The 25,207-nt window shown below is 45.5% G+C and overlaps 1 pseudogene; it reads left to right on the top strand.

Moving 5' to 3' along the window:
- Nucleotides 1-3,044: 3,044 nt before the first annotated feature.
- Nucleotides 3,045-25,072, top strand: LOC142068352 (uncharacterized; annotated as a pseudogene).
- Nucleotides 25,073-25,207: the final 135 nt, after the last annotated feature.

Genomic DNA, 25,207 nt, shown 5'->3' with positions numbered 1-25,207 from the left:
TTTGCAATGATGGATATCTTAATACTGTATGAAGATGATTTGTGTGCACAAATTTCATAAATCCATTATGAGCTATATGAGCAAGGGTCACACGTGGGGAAAAAGACAGGGGAAAAGCCCTGAATTCCTTTCCCTTAGAGAGTAGAGATGCCCCATATCCCTCAATTCTCCAGGGAGTGGAGGAGATGTCCCCGGAAGACATTAGAGAGCCTTGTCTTCCCCAAAGACAACTGCAAGTAGAGGGAACCTGTGGAGGAAGGGGGTTGTTGGGGATGGAAGATTGCAGGTCTTTGTGAAGGGCATCTCTGTACAAATAATCAGACAAACTTCTGAATGTGCATTTTTTGATGGCTCAGACTTCTAGAGGATTTAATAATTAAGATGTTTCTATTAAAGGATAAGCTGAAATCAGCAGGAATGACCACAACCTTCTGGTCCAGGCCACCCAATATCTGGATAATTGTCCCCAGGAATTATTTTGTAGGTGTTATGTTAGCAGTATTATCATAGCACCTAGGAGCCCTGCTCCTAGAGCAGGACCCCATTATGCTTGGTGCTGTACAAACACAGAAAAAAAAGTTAATCCTCACTGACACTAAACTAAAGTGCTTACAATCTAAGTATAAGACAAGAGAGAAATACAGATAGACTGACAGGGGAGCACACGGAGACAATAGTGGTGGGCATGACAGGCAGTGGTCTCTGCACGCCAGTGGCCTAACCATTGTCAGAGCCAAGGAGAGTTTGAAGGAGGCTAACGAGATCATTTTGCAGATGTTTGTGGGGAGTTTCTCCTACATGTGAAGGGCAGCATGGGAAAAAGCACATAGGACCTTGTTTGACAATTTAACAAGTGGGTGATGGAGGCTGGCACCATAGGCTGATGGGAGGCAGGAGTCTACCACACTGACCAACATTTTCAAATTAACTTCAGCAAGCATCCTGCCCACTCCCCACGACTGCTCCCCTCCAGCCCCACTAACGCCTACTAGTCCCCTCACTACTACCCCCATTCAATCTCCCCACCCAGTTCCTCATAGTCTGTAGAACACACAGCAAGGTGAGCAGTCTCGCACCCCTCCTACACACTCCCCCAATGTGGGGCTGTAGGCAGCGTTCAAGGAGGCAGGGCCACAATTACATCCAAGAAAGCAGAGACGACGTCCACGCTCAGTAGAGCGTTTGCAGCAGAACAGAACTGTGAGGGCCCTCCTGCACTGAGCCCTGGAAGAGGAGGGGGCACAACCCCCTCTGTAATTCCCCCCTCTTGCTGGAGAGAATGAGAGATGAACGCCCCTGCCTGATCCCTAAACCCCACCAACTACACTGAGTTCTGGGGTGAGTAGGGCTGTTTCCCCCCACCTGAACCTTCATCTACCCCATCTCTGCTGCAGCCAAGATCTGGGGGAGAATGGGGCATGACCCCTCCTTAACACACAGACCAATGTACACATCTAACACATCTGCCTCCACCTTGTGCCACCACCATTGCAGCCCCACACCTCTCCCACTGCCCTGCCGTTGGCCATTAAGCCTGGCTGACCCCACTCCTCACAAATTCCCATTGGCAGTCACTGACCAGAGGACACCTATATTACCCAGAATCTTGTGCATCAGTCTCTCTCACTGACTCAGAGAGAGAGGCTGATGCACATGGTTCTGGGTAACACTGTTTTTATGAGGGAGAGAACACTAAATTGGGAGTCAGGAGTTTTTTTAGTTGCAAATGGGAATCATCCTGACATATCAGGAGCCTTGGTCAGCCTGGAATTGCCTTCAATAGTATATGAGTGTAATAGGTAGTGAGGGGACTGGGCCATGAAAATGAAGACATGCAGCTTATGTTTGACACAATAGAGAAGAGGGAGACAGTGGAGGGATTCAAAGAGAGGGGTACATCGTCAAAGCAATGGCTGAAAAATGATCTTTGCAGCAGCATTCTGCATGGATATTCAGGGGGCAAATTTGCATAGGTCAAGGCCAGAGACAAGGATGTTACAGTAGTATTAATAGTAGTAATATTAATTATGTCCCTGGAAGGGAGTAGCGAACCAGATCAGTGGGGTTGCTAGAATGTTTGGGGGGGGGGGGCTAATGAAAACCACAAGGGTAATTTTGAGCTGCATTCTGAAGTCACTAGGGAAGATGGGAGGTGCTTGGGGAAGGGGGTGATAGGGAGAAGCAGTTTAACACTAAGATTGTTTGCAAACACGTTTGGTTTCCAGACAGTTCATGGCTGTTTCTAAAGATCATAAAATAAAACCTTGATGCAGCTCCAGTTTTTAAAAAGGTAGCACAAGGAAGTGTTCAAGGAGCACTCGTGAAGCATGACACAGGTGAAGGGGAATGTGAAGGAAAGAAAAGAACGTTTGCCTCATGTCTGGAAAGTTAAGGGTTAAAAACCACACCGCTTCTAAATCCTCAGTGTCCTAGAGAGGAGTAGGAAGTATGGGTATGGTAAAATGTGAATTTCCTGATCCCAGCTTTCTATCCCTGAAACCTATGTAGAAACCTGGCACCAGATCAAGAATGGGCAGTGACGGCAAAAGGGATGAAACCCTAACGGAAAGGCCTGTTCTGGGCTCTGAGGTTATGTCTACATTGCAATTAGACACCCACCGCTAACACATGTCAGCAGCACCGGCCCCAGGCTCAGAAGGGGCCCCTAACATCTGCTTCCTCCCCACCCGCAGCGCTGCAGCGAGAGGCCCCCCAGAGAGAGCAGGGAGCAGAGCCCTGCTTACCACAGCGCCCGCACGCCCTCCAGCCCCAGAGAACACTTATCGCCCACGGGCCGGCAGGCTGCCAATCCCCCGCCCCGCGGGGCGTACAGTACACGGCACCCGGGCCCTGCCCAGAGACTGGCAACAAGGCTCCAGCTCGCAGCCTCTGCCTCCAAGGATCCAGCCTGGACGCCAGGAGCCCAAGGGACCCCGGGAGCTGTAGTTCCTTGGCCAGCTCCCTGCCTGGAGAGTCGCCCCTGGAGCAGGGAAGGAACTACATTTCCCAGCATTCCCTCGGCCGCTATCAACAGGAAAGGGAGGGGGAGGGAGTAGGGAAGCTGCCAGGGCTGGTGGGAGCTGATGCACCGGCTTGCTGTGATGGGGGCGCTAGCTGCTAGAAGAGGGTGACTGTGAATGGGGAACGTGTGCACAAGGCGTAGAAGGCTTTGGCCCAGATATCACACTCAGATGACTTCCCCAGCCTGGATTCGGAATGCTGGTGGCCTCGGCTGGCAGCCCCCAAAGAAGGAATGGACAATGCACCTCTATCTGAAGCCTCGCAAGGGAGGTATGTGGACCCCTCCCCCGGAGAAGTTAAAATAAGTAAGAGACAGAGGGCTCTGCTAGAGGACTGGGCAGCTTTAGGTACAGTACCAGGCACGCAGGAGGTTGAGACTCAATTTCCACTTCTGAGCCATAGAAGCAGAAATTGGCTTTTCCTTTCCAGATTTGTCTAATATTCAGAAAGGGAATCTAGTACCGCCTTTTCAGATTTGAACACCCTCACAGTTCAATTTGGGCCGCTCTCTATTATTTCATTTCTCCCAGATCAAATATTGATCCACTGTAATTTGCTGTAGACAAAGTAGGATAAAATTGAGCAAAAAAAATCCTAGAATCTTACCCATGCTAAGTAGGACCAGAATTGCCATTTTCAACAACCATTACCATTTCTTTTTAGTTTTGTTTAAAAAGAAGGTGACAGTAATATTGCATTGGCAAGTTCCCCATAGAAACTAGGAGTGGAACAAAAGAACAGCAAAGGCACCTCAAATTTTACCTCATTATGTGGGACAGTCTCACAATATGGATCCAGATATCCTCTATTCACACAAACTGAAAATTGTTCCACTTTACTGCAGTTCTGTAACTATGCAGGAACCAGTCCTGCGTTCCATGCACATCCAAAATTCCTACTGAATTCAGAAGTGCCTTGCTTTGTAACCATACCTCCTGATATTTTCAAACCTTGTAAGCTAAGCAGGTTTACATTTTGTAATTGGGTGGGAGGCCTCTCAGAAAAAGTTAAGAGCTGCAGGAGGTGTTGATTATTCACTAGGTAATGTGAGTCCCTCCTGTTTACACTAGTAAACCAGTACAGCATAGATTTAGATTGTACTGTACTCCTAGAGTCTAGGATTAGTTCCTTTGCTTCTGTACACAGCCCATTAAAGACAATGAAGAGACTCCCACTGACTTCAACATGCTTTGCGTGGAACTGATTATATATAGGATAACTCCACTGTCTTCATAGGATCCCAGTCCCACAGCAGAAGGGGGTGGTGTGAGCTTGCTGCAAAGCTGCTGCTTAGGAATGGGAATATCCTGGCACCCCTGCCTCAGAAATCATCCAGGCTGCATCTTCTTTACTACTATGTGTTAGCTGTTGGGTGCATAGGAATTGGGGGCCCCTGCTGTAGGCGATGGGCATCTCAGGTACTTAAAGCCTTGGCCTGGAGTAGGGAAGCACTTAACTGCAGAGTCTACAGCTGCCTGAGTCCAGCGCTGAGGATTGAGAGTCCCTAGTACTGCTGTTGGAAGGTTCAAGCATGCTCAGTCTTGGAATTGCCACCTCTCCCGCAGCTAGTAGATGCACCTGTCTAAGACTGGCCTCTGGCAATTGACCCTATGGCTGTAGTCAGAGAAGCTACAGGTAGCTCTGACTACTGGGGGCCATTAAGCTAGAAGCAGATAAAGAAACTGGCATTAAACCTCAAGGAACAGAGGTCACCCCTAGGAAAGGAATGTCAAAGGGAGCAGGGAAAGTGGAAGCAGGTCAGGTTTGCAGGAGGAGAATAGGACCAGTTGTCTGGAGAGCACATCCAAGGTAGAAGGGAAAGAAGCATGAGGAGAGGTGATGACCAGGTAGTGGAATAGCATGTAGATGGGAGCAGAGGGAAAGAGAAGGCTGGTGACTTTAGGTTCCCAGGGTTAAGTGCTCACTGAGCCAGGGTTGGAGAAACAACATTTGCAAGTGGCTTGCTCAAATGGCAGGATGGGTGCTGGGGGAGGAATGTGTCAGAATTGATCAGGTATCTGCTGGCTATGGAACTTTATTGATTTGAGACTAGGACCACATACAGTGACTGGTGAAATAGCATGTACTGAAGACATGGCTATAGCGTGCCTGAAGGAGACAAATCTGTGGGGAGTTTCCCTGATCGTTATGAAAGTTCTGCTGACGGTGGACACCGGTAAACTTACATAGGTACAGCTCAGTGAGAAAAACTAGGGACTGTAGAAGCTGTGTATGGCAATATATACATATAGTTAAGCAGAGGTGTCTGATCAAAATGAAAAAGTCTCAGATTCAGTACTGGGTATACTATTATGCCGCCACACCAGACCCACACTCAGAAGGGGCCCATAGTGACTACATGGGGGTCTACAACTATGTTTGGTGCCAGGTGCACCAAAGGTTAATGTGGCCCTGCATGTCAGCTGACAGGGGCTTGGGCTACATGACTGTTTAATTGCCGTGTAGATGTTCAGGCTCAGGCTGGAACCTGGGCTCTGATTCCTGTGGGGAGAAGAAATGGGCTGGTCCCAGAGCCAGGCTCTAGCCTGAGCATCTACAACATAATTAAACTGCCCCATAGCCTGAGCCCCCGCCCCCCAAGCCTGAGTCAGCTGACATGGACCAGCCCACAGGTGTTTGATTGCAGTTTAGATATACCCTAAGGTTTCTGTACCCAGCTCTGACCAATACCCTCTCTTCTCAGATTTTGGTAACATGTTAATAAAGAGTTTCACTTATCTGAGTGTTCCTGCTTGGAGCACACAAGAGATGAATCCCAATCTCTCGTGATACTCTAATTCTCCCACCAGGGTATATGTGGGAAAGGTTTCATTTAGTATCAGCTAGCCCAGAACAGGGAGAGAAGAATCTGTGAAAAGGGGTAACAGATCACACACTCACAGCAAAGGAGCTGTGTCAAGTCCTTTGCAGGGAAAAAGAAGGAAATGACAGATGTTTGTAATAATTCATCTCACCAAGCATAAACTGTGGATGGAAAAGAAAAGGTGGAGGAAACCCAGGAACAGCACATGAGTGAAAGGGAAATGGAATCTTTACAGCTGCAGTGCAACAGGGCCCCCTGCAAAACAGCTACCAGAAATGCAGCATGTGGGAATACAAGTGAGTCTTGTGTTGCTACTGCTGACATTTTATACACCACCACTAGTAGGGGAATCATAGAATATCAGAGTTGGAAGGGACCTTAGGGAGGTCATCTAGTCCAACCCCCTGCTCAAAGCAGGACCAATCCGCAATTTTTGCCCCAGATCCCAAATGGCCCCCTCAAGGATTGAACTCACAACCCTGGGTTTAGCAGGCCAATGCTCAAACCACTGAGCTATCCTTCCCCCCATTAAGTATTCTCTCCCCTTCCCCCAATAGCTAACAAGGAGAGGTAGGAAGGGGATTCCCTCTGAATACTTAAAATAAACATGCATCTCCTTCCTTTAGCTTGAAATTATTAGATGAGTTTTCATGGGATAGCATTCTCTGGCCAGACACCTGCCTACTTAGACAGTGCCCATCACTGTAGTATCTGAAAATAGAAAATCCCAACAATCTCTCCCTTCCTTCCCCCCTGGTAGAGGAAATAGCTTGATGAGTTTAGAGCAGGGGGTCTGAAATTTTTTTTTTTTAACTGGTGACCCCTTTCACATCACCAGCCTCTGAGTGTGACTCCCATAATAAATTAAACACCCTTTTAAATATATTTAACACCATTATAAATGTTGGAGGCAAGCAGGTGTTGGGGTTGAGGTTGACAGCTCACAACCCCCCATGTAATGACCTCACGACCCCGAGGGGTCCTGACCCCTCGTTTGAGAAGCCCTGGTTTAGAGTATGTTTGTCGTGGGCACACACTGCTGTGAAGAGTTAAGGAGGGTAAGCTAGTTCAGAGGTGAGTTTTGCATTCAATTCTGAATGCAGTGAGGTCCACTGTGATTCTGGTCTCTTGGGGGGGAGGGGGGGGGGAGTGAGGGCTGTAGTATCACTGGCCAAAGTTCTGTCCACTCCCCCTCTTAGTGGTTGAGAGCTGCTTAGCTCCCATGGGTGGTCTTAAGCACACAGAGAGACATGACCTCCCAGGCAGTACAGGCAGCCTTGGTCAGGACAGAGCCTATTTTCAAGGGGGAGCTAGCACAGGGCAGAAGTGTTGCTAATTTGTTTCAGGTCAGACTTGTGGGTTACCACCATCCCCCTTTGGTCACTCATTTCTGAGCTTTGATCTCACAGAATGAGCTTGCCTGAGGAGGAATAATGTGGGGTACCCAGCACACAGGTACTACACCATCAAACTTTTAATGAAGGGAGCCATAGCAGTAGCTCTGTTGCGGTAGTTGGAGAAGGAGCTGGAGGGTGGGGAACAAGCGTGTATGTTTATTTCCTGGTCCTTCACTTGTTTCCCCCCCATATTGTACTTATTATATTGAGATTGATTCTCTCCCCCATTTACCCCAGGGGACCTTGCCCATCCACTCTCCCCTTTTGTCCCACTCCTGTACTTTCTACCTTAGCTCTTCTTCCCCCCGCCCCACTTTTCAACCCCCAACAAACAAACAGAGAAACCACCACATGGGCATTTCACAATCAACTTGTTCTCTTGCTGTAGGTTGCAGGGTAGTGGTTCTAATCTAGCCCCTGTCCATAGTGACTGAAAGCCATTACCCAGCTGGCCAGTTGCTTGGTTACCCTTGAGAGGAGTGGGTGGTTTCAGGCCAGATCCAAAATGGAGGGGCGGCCTTACCACAAACACACCCCATTACTGCTAGCCCCTTTGTGGCAGCTTCACTGGAGAAGGCAAGGATGAGTGGGCTATACTGGCTGAACTAACTTCAGTCCTGAAGGTTGGTCCCTGCAGGGCACATACTGTGCCATTCTCCACCAACATGCTCCCCCACCTCTGGTTTTTTCCCCCCTTCTCTTCAGATCCCTAGACCAATCAGGGCCTGGTTCCTGTTACACTTCTATGCCACATATGGACTGGCTACAGAGGTTGCTTATAGATACCAGGTGTGTTCATAAGACCCTTTAATGCTCTGCCAATTATGGCTCAGGTTAATTTAGAATGTTTTCTATACAGTGCCACCTAGTGGAACAGTAGAATATCATTTAACATTCCATTACAATCATTCACTGCTAGTACTAAATAGGATTTCTTAGTTTACTTTTTAATGCATTTATTCCCTCTCTTTCAGATGAATTTCAATGTTTCTGTCTCTAACTCTTGAGAAGAGTAAGTTTTATGGACACATTTAGGCATGACTGGCCTTAGACCAAATGGTGTCCCAGGCAAGGAGCATCTGCAGAACTCATGCCCCACCCCTTATTTGTTAAGCCTTTGAATACCTTATTTTTACTGCATTTGTAGCCCATTTCATGACTGATTTATCCTTGTACTGATTCTACTGTACAAATTTATTCATGCTATATATAAACAAAAACATTCCCTTTATGCTTAATCCACATACAGAATACTTGAAACATTTTACTTCCAACATTCTGTTCTCTCTTTTGTTGCTAACAAAAACAGCACCCTGAGCCTGGTAACCCCTGGTGGTTGCCCGAGTCATTGGCCCCCTAAATCCAGCCCTGTATTTAGATACCTAAAGTTACAGATATGAATTTGGCACCTAGCTACCTATTGATTTCAATGGGGGGCAGAGGGAGGAGGAGAGAATCAGGAGTACAATACCTGACTCCTATATAGTAGGTTTCAGAGTAACAGCTGTGTTAGTCTGTATCTGCAAAAACCAAAAAAAAAAACCCCACAAAACCAGGAGTACTTGTGGCATCTTGACTAACAATTTTATTAGAGCATAAGCTTTTGTGGGCTACAGCCCACTTCCTCAGCTGCATTGAATGCAACATATAGTAAGGACACACACACACAGTGGAATTTGCCATACAAACTGTAAGTGGCTAATTAAGATGAGCTATCAGCAGGAGGAAAAAAAGCTTGTAGTGATAATCAAGATGGCCCATCGAGACAGCTGATAAGAAGGTGTGAGGATACTTAACATGTAGAAATAGATTCAATATGTGTAGTAACCCAGCCACTCCCCGTCTCTATTCAAACCCAGGTTAATGGTATCTAGTTTGCATATTAATTCAACTTCAGCAGTTTCTCATTGGAGTCTGTTTTTGAAGCTTTTCTGTTACAGGATTGCCACCCTTAAGTCTTTTACTGAGTGGCCAGAGAGGTTAAAGTGTTCTCCTGCCCATTTTTGAATGTTATGATTCCTGATGTCAGATTTGTGTCCATTTATTCTTGTGTAGAGACTGTCCAGTTTGACCAGTGTACATGGCAGAGGGGCATTGCTGGCACATGATGGCATATATCACATTGGTAGATGTGCAGGTGAACAAGCCTCTGATAGTGTGGCTGATGTGATTAGGCCCTATGATGGTGTCCCCTGAATAGATATGTGGGCACAGTTGCAATGGGCTTTGTTGCAAGGATAGGTTCCTGGGTTAGTGGTTCTGTTGTGTGGTGTGTGGTTGCTGGTGAGTATTTGCTTCAGGTTGGGGGGCTGCCTGTAGGCAAGGACTGGCCTGTCTCCCAAGATGTGAGTGATGGGTTGTCCTTCAGGATAGGTTGTAGATCCTTGATGATGCGTTGGAGAGGTTTTAGTTGGGGGCTGAGGGTGATGGCTAGTGGCGTTCTGTTATTTTCTTTGTTGGGCCTGTCCTGTAGTAGGTGACTTCTGGGTACTCTTCTGGCTCTATCAATCTGTTTTGTTTTTTTTTTCTTCACTTCAGCAGGTGGGTATTGTAGTTCTAAGAATGCTTGATAGAGATCTTGTAGGTGTTTGTCTCAGTCTGAGGGATTGGAAACAATGCGGTTGTATCTTAGAGCTTGGCTGTAGAAAATGAATCGTGTTTCCTGGATGAAAGCTGGAGGCATGTAGGTACCATAAACCACACCACACACACTAACCCAGGAACCTATCCTTGCAACAAAGCCTGTTGCAACTGTGCCCACATCTATACACATATTGAATCTATTTCTACATGTTAAGTATCCTCACACCTTCTTCTCAGCTGTCTAGATGGGCCATCTTGATCATCACTACAAAAGTTTTCCTCCTGCTGGTAATAGCTCATCTTAATTAGCCTCTTACAGTTTGTATGGCAAATTCCACCTTCTCTAATATAAAAATCTTTTTACCATGTTCCATTCAATGCAGCCAATGAAGTGGGCTGTAGCCCACAAAAGCTTATGCTCTAATAAATTTGTTAGTCTCAAAGGTACCACAAGTACTCCCGTTTTCTTTATTTATATAGCCATCAGTAAAATCACCAGAGCACTTGACAAAGTCGGTCAGTATCATTATCCCCATTTAGTGATGGGGAAACGGAGGCGCAGAGCAATTAAAGTGACTTACTCAAGATCACCCAGTGGGCCAGTAGAAGAATTAGGAGTAGAACCCAGGTATCTTGTGTGGTGCTTTGTCCACTAGGCAACAGTGCCTTCCTCCATGCCAAGTTTGGTGCCTAGACGCTTTTGAAAATCCCACTAGGTGCCTATCTGCATCTTTAATCATAAAGTACCTAGCTCTTAAATAGCGCTCCTCAGTAGATCTCAAAGTTTTTTTTTTTTGTTTTTTGGGGTTTTTGTTTTGTTTTTTTAACAAAAAAGAGGGTTGTGTCATTCACATTTTACAGATAAGGCACAAAGTGGTGGTGAAGGAACTGGTCTAGTGCCACCCAGTGGGTCATACCTTAAAGTCTGGCCCTGTGTCTGGCAGACTGGGAGAAGGGAAATCCTTTTGTTTTGCAGATTCTGAGAAGCAGCCTCCTTCTGTTGCTGGCAGACTGTGTGAGAAGTGTCTTGGTACTGCAAAGAAGAATTGACTCTGTCCGTCGGTTGTAAGCCCCATGAGAAAGGAAGAAAAGAATCAGGTCCATATGGGTGAATAGCCTTTGGACCCATGCAAAGAGGTTGTGAAAGGCAGCATTCTAATTTGGGAGCACTTCACACAGAATTTAATATATAGGTCTTAGGCCTTGATGCTGCAAGTTACTGCATGCAAATGGACCCTTGTGCTGCACAAAGGCCCACTGACTTCAGTGGGCTCAGCCCATGTGGAGTAACTTACAGAATCAGGGCCTGATTTTGTCTCGCCTCCTCTTTCGTTTGCCTAGCTATAGGTCTGAATCAGCATATTTCCATCTCAGTTTTAACACTGATATTTCATCCTAGACTAACCCTGTGGAGACAGAAAACTCATGTATTATCTGGCCCTTTTGACTGACAGCAAAGAGAAATTGGTAAATATGGTGTCAGTGGACATCTGCATTTGAAGACCATGGTTTGAAGGCAAAGAAAATGAAGTTACGCTAGTAGGGAAGATGGAAGAGCTGTTGATTGAAATTTCAGGAGAGAAGTGAATCAGAAGAATGAATATGTACTTGAGACACTCAGTGCCATCGGAAAGAGATGCAGAGAACTGAAGAGAAGAATCCAACACGTAAGGGTGGCAATGAAAGGGGAGACAGGACTACTATAGAACTAGCAATTAAGAAAGAAGCTGAAACGGAAAAGTTTCTACTGTGTGTTTGTCCCTGCCTACTCTATGGTTTGGAATAAAATAAATTAAAACCCCACTTTTATTCTGGAATCACACTAGCAGAATAGTTTAATTCCACAACAGCTATTCTAGTCAACATCCTCAGGTAGATAAGCCCCTATTTAGGGAATTATTATTTGCATTGAAGTAGCAACCAAAACACTAATCAGGTTTGGGGTCCCATTGTGCCAATTACTGTACAAACACATAGGAAGACATCTCCTGCCATGAGGGACTCCTGTCTAAGAATCAATGGTTAGAGGATTGCTGGGAGCATGTGGGGTAGTTGCCTAATGGCAAGCTAATTAGAAGTTAAGCGACTGGCTTGAGTATTGGGGAATAGAAGGATTGTAAGAAGCATAGACACAAATCAGCTCAGAATTTGGCACTTTGTTTTAAAGATGACCTGAAAAGGTAGAAAAGAATTGGGTGCTTGTCCTTTTTTGATGATGGATAAAAGCCTGAAAAAGTTTCATAAAGAGAAAATATCTGCTTATTTTCCCCACATTAAAAATTCAAGGGGTTAGATTTTTTAGGGGTGGGAGAAGAAGGTGGTGGTACTCTAAGCTCTGCCTAGCAGAGTCAGATGCCTCTTACAGTAGATGGTGCATGCCACCTGGCTCTCCCTCATTGAGGCTTGACTAGGCCCATGGACTCTGCTAGGATCTTTGGACTTAGAACCACTTGTAATACCACTCACAAAACCACCCAAATACCACTCACAAAATTAGATGTCACTTACAGTAATTTGTGACAATCTGTGACTGCCCCCCCTTCTCATGTAAGGGATGAGATAGCAGTGATGATTGATATTTAAGCATCACTAGGCATCTAAAATCAAGCCCTAATGGTCAATAGGCAGCTTACAGCTCTTAACCCTCTTGTTCCAGGATCTGTGCAGAGCCACATAGGCCTTTGCCAGACTAGAGTATGTCTACACTAGTATTCTTACCCAATGTAGTTAATATCTTTTATGAAACCTAGTCTGGGGGGAAACAAACCTAAGTGTTTGTTCCAGGCTACCTTTGTAATCTGGAACAAAAGTTTACAAGATGTCTAGACTAGAGTTAGGTACTATTTTTTCTGCTGAAGGTTTTGGGGGTTAGGGGGAAGAAGCGCCAATTCAGTGAAGTGGACATAAATTTGCAAAGTTTTGGTGTTGCTGAACTGCATGAGTTAGAAATAGAAACTAAAGATTCTGAAAAAAGTATTTTGTGACTTTTCAAACTGAAACATTTAAAAATTTGAAATATTTCAAACTGAAGAGGCAATTTAAAAAAGTTAAAATGTTTAAAAAGTCAAAATCGTTTGACCCAGAACAATTCCTTCCTCCCCCACATCTTCAGAATTCCCAGAAACCCATTACTTCATCCAGATTACCATCTTTGTAAAGCCTAGTTACCTCAGATTAATTGGCAACCAATAAATTGAAAAAAAAAAATTTAATGACAACAAGTCCTAAGAAACAACTCAAGGGTTTCCTTTGCTTTCAAATGAAAGCAGAGGTTCTGGAGATGAGACAGCAGGTTACTACCACATCCAGACCCTGAGAAATTCACACCTTGCTTGCCCTAGGACACTCTGACCCAGTCTATACTTGGGAAGATGAATAAGGATTTTTTTTTGCCTTGGCATGCCTGTACCATAACAGCAACAGTGGGAGATGTAATCTGGAATAGGCACAGGGTGATCTAGCCTTGCAGTTTATCTGCAACCCCAGCATGAGGGGGCTTATTCCCCAGCTGTAAAGGGCTATTAAGAATATACTGACCTTTTAAGATCACATTCACTTGATCTTCCAGGCCCATATGAGCTACTTTTATCCTTGTATTGCAGTCTTCCTAAGGACCCAACAACATGGTCCTAAGAAAGTCCAGTCCCACATAGCATTTCTGGGTCTGTTCCTTAGGCAGCACTAGTTCCCTGCAGAAGCACTCCATCAGTGTAGTTCCCTCCAGCAGCTACCCCTTTTTGCCAAACCTACAGCCTTTTATCCCAGCTATTTCTTGTCAAATAATTAGCCACAAGTGGGGAAGTAGCAGGTCTATCCATTAACCCCTTTGTGGCTGTTGCAGCATAGGGTCTATACTCAAAACAGCTAAGGTTGCCAATTTTGGTTGGATGTATTCCTGGAGGTTCCATCACAAGACATAATTTTTAATTAAAAGATTAGTCTTTAATTTCTGGAGACTCCAGGACAATCCTGGATGGTTAGCAACCCTCCATCACACACAGATAACTGGTTCCTCAAGGCACATGTCAGATCTCCAGAGCCATGTGTGTTCTAGGATGGCTGTGGCCACAGACAATCAAGCTTTCTTCATTTTAATCCATGACTCCCTGGTACTCAGTTAATTTTTTCAAGAATATTGTATTTTGCTAAAAGAGCTTGTGCAGTGGGAGTACAGATTGATCTGGCTGCCAAATGCAGATACTCATCGGTGCAGTAACAGACTTCACGCCTACGCTGATTCACCCCATTGCTTATCTGGGGTGTTATACCAATAAAATAAAAACCAGCAGGATCTTATTAAAGGGGAAAAGGCAAAATGCCACATTTATTATGAATACAGAAAGAAACATAGTAAACAGTTAGTTATAGCTATAACATTCCATTAAATTTCATATTTATTCACATATTCATTCATACACACACACACACAGGTTCTGCAAGGTTATCGTAGTTACCAGCCTTAGAATTGCTCATGCCAAGCCACTGGCCAGGTGAGCTGGGCACGAGGAGGGAGCAGGGCCTTGTCAGATGCATATCTGACACTCCTGGAAGTTGGTTTGCAGAATCAGACCCCAAAGTTCTAAGTTTCTAGAGTCCATTTTTATAGGAATTTCTTCCTAAGCCAGTCTATGGGAATTGCTTTATCATGCTGTTGCTGAATCACTCAGCAGATGGCACATTCCTGACGGCTCCGTGTTGTTCTTCGGTTCTCCCATCCTTGAGGCTGTTGGGTAGATTCCAGTCTGCCCTCCGGGGGTCCTCTGGTTGTTTCTACTTGACACCTTCTTCGGTCGATGGACACTGGATTCTTAGGCTGGCACCTCTCTGATCATTCAGTTATTATTCACACTAAGCATCCATCCACATACATCCTCTATCTCTATTTTAATCACAATTGTTAACAAAACGAGATGAATACAACAAAAGGGCGGGGAGTATCTGTGTGCTGTTTCTGTTGTTACAAAGTATTGCTTTGAGTCTCTCTCTGTGTGAGTAGTTGTTGTTACAAGTATTGCTTTGAGAACAGACTCTGTCTTAGGATGTACTAACACAATTAGCAGCTTGCAAATTTCACACAGAGAGGGAGAGAAACAGTACCAAAACCCAGGAGACCTCTTAATTAGTAATACCCTGAAATTTAAACTATGGGGAATCAAACTCATTTGTGATTTTAATACAGAACGTCTTTAATAAGATCCTGCTGGTTTTTATTTTATTGGTATAATAGGGGTGCCTGGAATGTGGGTCCCAGGATTTGTGTCCAATTGTGCTGGGCAGTCGGTGAAATGATTTGGGGAAGAGAGTGGATTTGCTACCTGAGAACTTGACTCCCCGGATAAAACAGTGGGATTCAGCTGTCTTTGATCCTGCAAGGTGGCATTGAGTGGTATAGGTGCTTGCTAGCCTCCCCATAGTCTGCCTAGCCACCTGCAGTTCTCTGTGCTCGCTGGCCTATGTGCTTAAGTGCCATGTTTGTTGGATCCCTACCTGTCTGCTTTTGCAGTGGGTTGCTATTCATTTAGTGCCTGTGGTTGCTTGCCTGCTTTCCTTGGTGTCTCTGCACCTGACAGCTGTTTTGTGGGGATATTTGAACCTAGCTCCATAAAGGGGCATAGGCATTGTGAAGCTTAGCATTGCAACACCTAACGTTTCGTTAGCTTTGATTTTTTTCCTGTGGTTCAGGCTTTGATTCCCTTTGTATCCTGTCTAGTTCTGGCCTTTCTTGAAAATTATGGGAACAACACTGCAATCCACAAAGCCTGAGTTAGGTGTGTTGACTAACATATGTTGGCTAGCGTACATATATATTATGCTGATAATACTACTCACAATACATATTCCAAACATTTAAGTGCACATATTATTAAGCATTACTACAGCAGCTTGTGATGGGGTATACAAACCCTACTCAGGGACAGAAGGGGTTAAAGGACAGTCCAGGGCCCAGTTAGCCCTGCTGGTCCAACCCTGCAGAGCATGCTCCAACTGGAGACAGGTTTGAAAAGGGAGCAACCTGGCTCAGAAGGCAGGAGAGGAGTAGCGATCTATCTTGCAGGCTTCTGCCAAAGGGGGCCCTCCCCCAAGCCCTCCCTGAAGTACCAGGACTGTATGCTGAGTCTGGTTGGGGCTGATAGTTTGCTTTCTTTTTTCTTTTTCCTTATCTGGGACCAGAAGTAGAAGGAGCAGTGGTAGGGGGTGTCCCAGGGAGGGTAACTCAGAGGGTCCCCGCCCTTCAGAGTCAATGCTACTGACCATCCTAGGGCCTGGGGTTGGAAGCTGATGGAGTGGGGGGGGGGATAGACTCCCCTACCACTACCCCATAGCTGAGTGGATGCTAACCACAGGGCCATCCAGCCCACTGAGGACCCTACTACACAGCTGCATAGCCCAAATTATATAATCATGATCAGGCCCTGCACACATGTTAGGCAAAGGAGTGCCTATCTTCCTCCCTTTTGTGGGTTGCTCTGGGGTTTAGGCCTAGAGTGAGGCAGCTGTGCACATGCTTAGAGGCAGAAACACAGGCACGTAGGGAACTTTTACTGCAAAAATGTATGTGCCTCGCAAATGTAGGCGCCTACAGGGCCAGGCAGCAGCCAAGCGGGATGTTTGTGGCTCACTGACTCCTAAAAAGAGGACTTAAGTGCCTAAGTCTATAAGGGCCTAAGCATCTATAGCCTGTGTGCCTAGCTAGACACACTTCTTCCCTGACAAGAGGCTGGCCTGCATACTAAAGTTTGAGCCTGCCTTCCAACCCTCTGAGGTATATGACAGACAGCGCATATGGGCATCTGCCTGAGCATATTCATGAGTTTCTGTATGTCCCTCTGCTTTCTACAGTGCTTGTATGAATGTCTTCTCCCTTGTCTTGGGTTTTTCTGCGTGGATATGTGCCTCACTGTCGGCGTAGGTGAGCGCCTAATTGACTACCTCCCTGTGTGTGTGCATGCCAGTGCGAATGCTGTCTGTGTGGCTGCATGCTTGCCTGTATCGTTGTTTTCTGTCTACCCTAGTTGGGTGCCCGCTCTCCTGATTTAAGTTGTGGAGTTTGATGGAAAGGACCCACTTCATCATGCACAGCAAAAAAATTCCTAAGAGAGCAGGAGAACAGGAGGGATACTTTATTTTTCACAGCTGCTCCATCTTCTGGCCATCTGAGGGAAAGTTGCACTGGTATAAACTAAGGTGTGACTTTGAATTGATATAGTTAAGACAGTGCAAATCCCTGTATGGACACTTATTTTGGTATAAGAGTGACTTTATGCAGTTTAGTTTAAGTTGACTGGGAACAGATTTAAGTTAAATAAGTCACTCAAACTGAAATAAGTATCCACAGAAGGGTTCATAATGATTTAACTGGATCAATTTTAGGTCTGGTCTACACTTAAAAGTTTTATGAAAACACCACACCCCAATCAATTTAGCTGTGCCAGCAAAAGCTGCACTGTAGATGCAATTATATTGTCAAACAAGTTCTTTTGCTAGTATAATTTGAACTGGCATAAGCTATACTAGCAAATGCCCTCTTCTCCTGGCATAAGCTGTGTCTCCACTGGGGGCCTGCTGATACAGCTCTACCAGTATGTCTATATCAGTAAATTCTTTTTGGTGTAGACGAAGCCTAGTTAAACTGGTGCAACTTTCCTATCTAGAAATGAAAGCTGAAATTCTCATATAAACAGCAGTCTCCTAGAGCGGGGCCTTTACACATATTGCAAAAAACTTGTGATAGATTGGCAACACCACAATAGAGCTATCCTAAGGGCTTGTCTATACAGGGAAATTGACCATGTCAAGGCTGATTCCCCACTCTGGCACTTTGAGTGCAGAAGGTGGGGGCCCGCAAGGATTTTAAAAATTAATACTGGCCACTCGAGGCTTATATTAAACTCCCAAGGTATGATCCGATAATTTTTCATACCTGGCCCAAAGCGTCTTATAGCATCGCTGCTTTGTCCCCTCTCTCTGGAGAACAACAACAGACAGACAAAAGGGGAGTCTTGTTTCAATTTTAAAAAGTTCTAGCCTTCCCATTGGCTCTTTGGGCCAGGTGCCCACTCACTTCTTTTAACCCTTTATAGGTAGAGCAATTAGAGAATAGCTACTAAGAGGGCTTTTATAGGTAACTGGCTGGATGGGTCCATAAAAGGAATTACCCCCCCCACCCCCTTCATTTATCACAGATCGGCAGAGCTATTCTGGACCAGTTATTCTGCTATAGCTATTCCAGAATAGTTTCCCATCTGGATGCTTTTTAATGGGTTTTAGTCCACAGTTCCCATCTCTTCCCACCCATAGGACCTCTAGTATTAAAGTGAGAAATCAGCTGAGAAGAAGACAGCTCTTTGTACCATTTGAGACAACAGCTTTTTGTACAGTGGGGCCAAAGTTTTTAAAAGTGACTAGGGATTTCAGGGGCCCAGACAGAGTCACTTTACAGGGGTCTGATTTTCCGAAACTGCTGAGCACCTATTTTCCAAAAATTGGTGCCTTTCAGGTGTCTAACAATGGGCACCCAAAATGATTTGTCAGTGTTGCAAATCTTGGCCTGAGGGCATAGGATTATGTTCAGATGCAGGAGCTGTCTACATTTCCTGTCTACACTGGGAAATTTAAAAGAATGAGATTTTCCTTCTGACTAACCCACCCCGACCCCACCATACCCCACTCCTGTCCATACTTGGTTTCTCTCTGTCATTTGTGGTGGAAATAACATATTAAAATACATCAAATACATCTCTCTTTTTGGGGGGGGGGGTCAATCAGAAAACCCCCCAAGTCCTCTGTTTTAAATGAATCTGGAAAACAACAAAGATCAGAAACTCTCATCCTGGTGGCCTGCCTGGACTTGTTTACAGTGTGCCAGGAAAGTGCAGTGCAGTTGGGGAATGTCCCTGTTCTGATTTGGTAGCATTCTACACTGACTACTCTCTTTCTCTCTCTGCACAGGTCTAAATGACTCTGGTCCCCTCTAGTCACCCTCTGAACTTTGAGTTGTGGAAAGGAGAGGTTAGGTAGAACTGCACTTCACAGACCACTCCGCATGCTGTCCGTTTGCTGGCTACTTTGCTAGCCTGAGACTGGGGGAAATCCTGCTGGTCTTCAGCTGTGCCCCCAAATGCAGTTCCTGAGCTGGCTGACTGATTTGGGGAGACCTTGCTGCTATTTTAGTCCTTCCTGTCTAATGTGCTGCTGTCCAAGGGAGCTTTGATTTTTTTCCTGTGGTTCCCTTTGTATCTTGTCTAGTTCTGGCCTTTCTTTTCACCTCTCCTCTGCTGTGGCTTTCTCTGCCCACTTCCCCTACTAAAAACGTCCCCTTCTACCCAACTCTCTGCTCCAGCAGGCAGAATGTGGGAGGTGGCAGAGGGAGGGCAGTAACTGGATATAAAGATCCAGCAGTTCCCACCTCCTCCCCGCCAACAGCATTTTCCCTTTGTCTGGGGAGTTAAAGATTAAAACTATAGAGCTTTTACGACCTCCACCAAGAAGTACCATCAAGGGGGGACTTTAATAGAGAGGGAACATCCTGTTCTCAGCCACTGGTCCCCGTGCAACCTGGTGTCCCAGGCTCAGTGCAGCGAGCACACAGTAGAACCTGGTGTTTGAAGTGGCTGCCCACCAAAGACCAGCAGGAATTAATGATCCCTCTTGCATGCTCCCAGCTGGAGAAGTAAGTCAGGGCATCTGTCATTAGAGGAGACAGCAGAGAGAGTTACAACAGAAAGAGAGTACAAGGGCAGAGGCTCCAGGGGAAGAGGACAGAAAGCAGCAACAGAGAAGCAAGGAATTGTTGCCTGTAGGAACTGGTCACAGAGAGAAGAAATCAAAGCCAGAGTCACAGCTGGGAAAAGGAAAGAGGAAAAACCAGGCAGCCCTAGACAGAACATGGGCTTCTTTTAGGGTCTGGAATAGCAGGGGATCCTGCCCATCAGGACTGGAGTGGGTTAGCAGTGTAGTTTGGAATGCAGCATTAGAACAGGTGCTGCTGCGGGTCAGTTTTGAGGTGTATCTGTGGAGCAGCGGAGGAGTGGGGCACAGGGCTGAAGCAAGGAAGGAGCTGTTGAAGGTGAAGGTGTCTTGGCAGAGAGGTGTATCGCCCAGAGGCCCAACTCCAAAGGAGGAACTGGACTGAGCAGGGAAAGCCAGTCCTGTTATCCAGTTTGGGATAATGGAAGAATTAAGGAGGTAGCAACAATCACTAATGAGCAGCAGCAGCAGGAGACTAATCGGAGGAGGTAATCCAGATGCCAGTACTAGCCCCCTCCATCTGCAGAGGAGAACTCAAAGATATCTAAGATAACAACAGAGGGTGAACTATCTCAGCTCCTGTAAACAAGCAACTGAAGCCTGCCAGGGGTCTAGAGGACAGTGGGTAATTTGACTCCTACCCTGCCTCAGTGCAAAAGCCCTAAAGGCATGTAGTAGACCAGATAATAAAGAGGGAGGAGACTATGATAAAGTGAAGGAAGCCATCCTGTGAGATTACAATACTGGCATGTAGACACACTGCCAACCCTTTAGACTGTTCAGCTACTGAGCGGCAGAAGGACCCCAAGAGGTGTGCAGCTGACTCCGTGAACTTTCCCACCAATGGCTTAAGCTGGAGAATCATACGAAGGAGCAGATCATGGAGCTGATAGTTCTCAAGCAGTTACTGACCATCTTGCCTGAGGAAATTCAGACCTGGGTCTGGGAACGTCATCCAGAAACCATGGAGTAGGCAGTCACACTGACTGAGGCTTTCCAGCTCATTCATCAAGCATCTGAGAGGTGTGGGGAACAGGAAAGGACACTCAAACCTGATTATTCCCATGAGAAACCAGAATGGAGAAGTAAAGTTGAGTCTCTGTGTGAGAGAGGATGTGAGCAAACAGCTATATTTCCAAACTCACGTGCTCAAAAATCATGAGATTGGCTTAAAATAATGAGATTTTAAAAAACAATGTTGTCTTCTTTTTCTGAGCTTTTAGAATGCTCTTGATTCATGTTTTTTGGCTTTTCACTACACCTCTGAGGGCCAAAAACTTACTTTTTTTTTAATGAAAGCTGAGATTCTGACATAATCATATGCCTCCAGGAGCTGAGGCTGTAAGAAGAACACTAAATGTCACAAGACTAGCAATAAAATTGTATGAGCTGGCAACAGTGGCCCAGCAGAGTTAAAGAACATGAAGGAACGGGGATTAGCATCTGGTTTTTGTCCTTATACCAAGATCTGTACAATAAGTGGTAAACCCTGTCACTTGACAGTGACTATTGATTCCTGTGCTCTGAAAGTATCCATAGAATGAGAGCCTCTGTTAGCCCAATAATATAGAAAGCGAATAATTACTGGCCTAGGAAATTGGCTAGCTGAACCATGAGAGTCAATGGATTACTGTTACCAACTCCAGTGTCTAGGAGGAGCAAGTGTAGACCTGGATGATGAATGGGACTGAGGCCTGGTCTATACTGCAGGGGGGATCGATCTAAGTTACGCAACTTCAGCTACATGAATAATGTAGCTGAAGTCGACATACTTAGATCTACTTACCGCAGTGTCTTCACTGCGGTAAGTCGATGGCTAATGCTCTCCTGTCGACTCCACCTGCGCCTCTCGCCCTGGTGCAGTACCGGAGTGGACGGGAGAGTGCTCAGCAGTCGATTTATCGTGTCTAGACTAGACGCGATAGATTGACCCCCGCTGGATCGACAGCTGCCCGTCGATCGGGTAATGTAAATAAGTCCTGAGTATGTTGCCTCTATGGCACTGGCTGAGTGACTTCAAAATGGTGACTCAGAGCAAGTGGAGGTAAAATGTATAACCAGTAGAATTTATGGCTAATTTATACTCCCCCCTCTCCAAATCCTGCCTCCCTGAGTATCTATCTGAGGTAAATCCCAGCCTTTTTTTGCCAGGGGTTTTCTGTAGCAGACTCCTCATAAAGTCTGTTTTACATCTATCGCTCTGTCCCTCTTTTATCCTCTCCTTTTCTCTCTGACTACTTCTTCTCTCCCCGCCCCAACATAAAACAAATACACAGACCTTTTAGGTACATGCCCTTTGCTGGGGGAGCAGGTCCCGCCCCTTGCATCTGGGCCATGACATGGGAAATGTTTATTATGATCCAACACCAGCAGCTTTTTCCTTCCTTCTGCAGTTGCGCAATGGGCCTTTCAGCGCAGCTGGTGCTGAGCAGTGGTTGCTTATTGTTTCAGGTGGCAGTGACACTTGATCAGGTGGCGAAATATTTCTCTGAGGAGAATGGGACTCTCTTCGATGAAGGGAAGTGGGACTTCTGCAGGGATGCCATGCAGGAAAGTTACTATACTCTAGTCTCCCTGGGTAAAGCTATACTTTCTTGTGTTTGCTAGAATGCTCTGTGAAGTTCCCAGTTTGGCTTTTGCTCAGAGCTCTTCTCTGTCTTTTGTATTTCTGGTGGATCAACAGCCTGTGTGAAAGGGAACTTCAAAATGCTATGTGAGTGCAAATCCACCCCATTCATCCCAATGCCAAGAATTTTCTAAGGAGGAAGAATGGCTCTGTGTTTTGTCAGTGTACTGAAATGATACATATGATGAATTATTCTACTCCCCTCCTACCCCAGTGCCAGACACATGCTTATAATAAGATTGGCTTCATCCTGGAAAGGGAGCGCTGGTCTTTCAAGGCTTAGGAAGCCATTCTCCATTCCGATGCGGTGCACTGTTTAGGAACTGGCAGGTGGCATAATAAGTGTGCACCATGAAACCCTATGTAGGGAAGTTGTGATAGCTTCTAAACATCTTCCCATCAGTTTTGGATTACATGTCCACTCCAACAAAGAATGGGTGTGAGTTTAACCTCACAAGGCCATATTCTAATTTACTTACTCATGCTGAGTAGTATCTTACTCCACAGATACTCCCTCTGGAGTCAGTAGGACTATTTAAGGAGAAAGCTCTAGCCCAATATGAGTAAAGGTGTCAGAATCTGGTCCATGGTTTTCTTTGTAAGTCCTCAGTGATTTGTTTCTTAAACAGTGATATCACCTGCTTTTCTTCCTGTGATCAGGAATTACGATATCCAAACCTGATGTGATCTCCTGTATGAAACAAGGGGAAGAGACTTGTTTTCCAAATCTCCAGGTCTCTGTGGATAGGGTGATCCCAAGAGGTTTCTCTTCAGGGGAGGAATGAGCATAAGCAATTTGAAACAATTAGAGTATAAATAAGAAGATGGAATTTCAGAAAAGCCAGCATGAGACCTTCAGATTCTGTCTCAAATAATATAGTCCTCTCTTGTTCCAATTGCCATCATATCCTTGTTGCAGATGTCACACAGGGCTTTCTATCAGTACTGATTGACGTCCTTCCCTGCACCTTAATATTCAAATGGGGTTTATAAGCATAATTTGTCCCCTTCTAACACTCTGATCAAGGATTATGAAGATTTGGCTCCTAAATATTTATCCCTCTTATCTTATTCTGATTTGGGGTTGTGATTTTGAAGTTTACCTATTCCGCACTTGTATTTGTCCCAAGTACACAGATCATGTGCGTATTTTCTTTTTATTCCAGAAGATGAGGCATTCTTGATGGAGAGGCTTCTGCTGGATTCTCCTTCTCATAAAGGAGCTGAGCCAGTGGAAACACAAGAGACATAGTTGGAAAGATCCAGCGATAATATTTCCCAAACTTCTGACTGGGGAAAAGCCTACGACAGTGAGTGCAAGTCAGAAAGTGAGAGGAAAACCCCTGTGTGGAAGAGCCAGGGTAAAACCACTCACCAGGAAATAAGTTTCAAGAACCTCAAAGAAATGAGTCTTTGCCAGAAATCCCCCATGGGGAGAGGCTGGGCACATGGAGCGAATGTAGGGAAAACATCAATCAGAGCTTGGAGCTTATTCAACATCAGAGAACCCACATGGGGGAGAGAGCTGTTAAATATACTGAGTGTGGGAAAAGCTTCCAGGAGAGCTCCCCACTTACATCTCATCAGAGACTTCACAGAGGAGAGGCACCCTACAGAGGTAAGGTGTGTGGGAAAAGCTTCAGTGCCAACACGGACCTCATTAACCACCAGAGAACCCATGCAGGAGAGAGACGCTACCAGTGTGCTGAGTGCGGGAAAAGCATTGGTCAGCGTTCCCATTTTATCAAGCACCAGAGAACCCACAAAGGGGAGAGATCCTATACATGCCCTGAGTGTGGGAAGAGCTTCAGCATCAACATGCACCTTATTAACCACCAGCGGATCCACATGAGAGAGAGACCCTGCCAGTGTGCTGAGTGCAGGAAGGGCTTCAGCCAGCGCTCACTCCTCATTCATCATCAGAGCACCCACTCGGGAAAGAAACCCTACACTTGTAAGGAGTGTGGGAAAAGCTTCATTCAGAGCTCAGACCTCCTGCGACACCAGACACTCACGACACTCACAAGGGTGAGAGACCCTATAAATGCCCCCAGTGCGGGAAAAGCTTCAGCCAGAGTGCACATCTTTTTAGATACCAGAGAATCCACAAAGGGGAAAGCCCCTATAGATGTACACAGTGTGGGGAAAGCCTCCGAAACAAGGCACTTCTGTTATTGCATCAGAGTCTCCACGTGGAGTGGAAATCAAGAGGCAGCTTCATTTTTAGGTGCATCAGTCACTCTTCCAATTAACAAAATACATCCTCTAGAACAGCGAGCATTGGAGGGAGAGCAAGCATGTTCCTGAGGTTACTGCTCATTTGGGGATTGGGAGTTCTGAACATTGGCTAGTAAGAACCCAAAGCATGAGGGAGGGTGGAGCTGTCATACTAAAAGACTGGATGCTTGTAGAGGGAGTGGTAAGAAGTAAAGTGAAGAGAAAGCAGAGAACAGACACTGGGTGATCAGTCAAGTTGTGGGGAGTGATTCTGAACAGGAGAATAGCAGGGAGAGGAGTAGTAGGGGGTCATTGACTAGAGACTGGGAGGGATAAGAGGGATTTTTTTTCCTTCTCTTATGTATTTATATTACTGACAGAGAAGACATAAGAGACAGTCACTTGAAGTCAATCCACGAAGCATTAAAACCTTTGGGTTTCTTTATTGTGCAAATTAAGTTACATTGATTCTGGAAGGCAGACTCAGACACTCTGCAAAGTGTACAGAGAGAATAGCCTCTTGTAATCACAGGTGTACAAAGACGAATGAAGCAGCCCAGAAGTTGTTTAATCACACAGAACACAAATTAAGTCTGTTTATTCCTGCCTATATAGGGGCCTAGAAGGTTCTGAAGCTAATAAATGCTTTTGAGAGAAGTGTGTCATTTCAATAGTCTATCTGCAGGAGCAAATAGTTTCTGAATATTTCACTGGATCACAGTAAAACTCCAGTTTGCTTTAACTATGGATTTATCAATTCTCCTGGCAAAGGTTGCTTTAAAATGGGATGAA

This window comes from Caretta caretta, chromosome 1 (assembly GCF_965140235.1).
Source record: "Caretta caretta isolate rCarCar2 chromosome 1, rCarCar1.hap1, whole genome shotgun sequence".
NCBI lineage: Eukaryota > Metazoa > Chordata > Testudines > Cheloniidae > Caretta > Caretta caretta.
This window is presented reverse-complemented; position numbering and strand designations above follow the sequence as displayed.